This window comes from Apium graveolens, chromosome 9 (genome assembly GCF_009905375.1).
Source record: "Apium graveolens cultivar Ventura chromosome 9, ASM990537v1, whole genome shotgun sequence".
Classification (NCBI taxonomy): domain Eukaryota; kingdom Viridiplantae; phylum Streptophyta; class Magnoliopsida; order Apiales; family Apiaceae; genus Apium; species Apium graveolens.
Genome location: NC_133655.1, coordinates 99,922,507 through 99,924,063, shown reverse-complemented (window position 1 = coordinate 99,924,063; position 1,557 = coordinate 99,922,507). Strand labels below are relative to the sequence as shown.

Below are 1,557 nucleotides of genomic sequence, written 5' to 3'. Positions count from 1 at the left end.
GCTCTTGCACATGAGCCTCAACTCCTCCATTTCAGATTTTTCATTAGACTATTACAGCTGGAGTTGTTGCCTTGGTGCATATTACGGCTGGTAAAAACCAGGATGGTTGTATTGCTTTGTTGGATATTGCTGATAAGGCTGTTGAACCACATTCTGAGTGTTGCTCCAGCTAAAGTTAGAATGATTACTGTTATTAGGATAATAGGTGGTTGGTACAGGTTACTACGACCTCTGAAAGTTGCTCACGAACCAAGATGACTCACTAGAAATGGCACACTGATCAGTCTCATGGTCACCAACACAAAGTTCACAAATACTAGTGATCTGATTAACTCCATAATTAGACAGAGAATCCACCTTCATCGTCAAAGCCTTAAGTTGAGCAGCTATAGCAGTAGCTGCATCCAACTTCAGAATTCCCGCTACCTTGCCCTGAGTTAGTCTCTGCGTAGGATTCTGGTATTCATTAGCAGCCATCAGTTCAATCAATTCATAAGCTTCATCGTAGCTTTTAGCCCACAAGGGTCCACCTGAGGCTGCATCAAGCCTGGGTCTAGAAGTAGCACCCAAACCATTATAGAAACAGTTAATGATCATCCAGTCAGGCATCCCATGATGAGGTCATTTCCTAAGCATCTCCTTATATCGATCCCAAGCCTCACATAAAGATTCTCTAGATTGCCGAGCAAATTGAGTAAGTGCATTTCTGATTGCAGCAGTCTTCGCCATAGGAAAGAATTTAGTTAAGAACTTTTGAGCAAGATCCTCCCATTTTGTGATCGACCCTGGTGGTAGAGAATGTAACCAGCACTTAGCTTTATCCCGTAGAGAGAACAGGAAAAGCCTCAACTTAATAGCATCTTCAGAAACTCCATTGAACTTGAAAGTGTCGCGGATCTTGATGAAATCTCTAATGTGCATGTTGGGGTCTTTTGTCGGAGAACCCCTAAACTGAACTGAGTTTTGTATCATCTGAATCGTGCTCGACTTGATCTCAAAGGTATTAGCCGAGATGGCTGGTCAAACAATGCTAGACTGAATATCATCGATCTTCGATTGGGAGTAGTCCATCAAAGCCTTTGGTTTTCCCATTGTAATAAGAACCTCTTCTTCTTTCTCAACTAAGATCTCTTCTTCAACTTTCTCCTCTACTACGACTTCTTCCTCAGCTTGATCCAGTGTTCTCTTACGAGACCGAGAACGCGTATGAATACACGCTCGCTAGAGTACCTGAAACACGACAAGGAATTAATTAAGTAACAATGTCCGTGTCACTGAACTTTAACGACCAATGATGACAAACATATAAAATAAAAATAAACACCGATATCCCCGGCAGCAGCGCCAAAAACTTGTTAGGGCTAGAACACGCGCTAATATTCACGCAAGTATACGCGATCACAAGTAATATAGAATAAATTCTAGTTCGTTCCCACAGGGATATGTTTAGGTTAATTTCAATCAATGTATTTATGCAACAATAGTATGGTTATAATCCAATGCTAAGACGAGTAACAAATTTAGGTTATTTATACTACACTTAACAAAGAGATTATA

The 1,557-nt window shown here is 40.8% G+C and overlaps 1 non-coding gene across 1 annotated transcript; it reads left to right on the top strand.

Annotated features, from left to right (window-relative positions):
• The first annotated feature begins 607 nt into the window (after positions 1 to 607).
• On the top strand, positions 608 to 714 carry LOC141688571 (small nucleolar RNA R71). Its single transcript, XR_012562005.1, has one exon. It is a non-coding gene; the product is annotated as a small nucleolar RNA R71 (small nucleolar RNA).
• Positions 715 to 1,557: the final 843 nt, after the last annotated feature.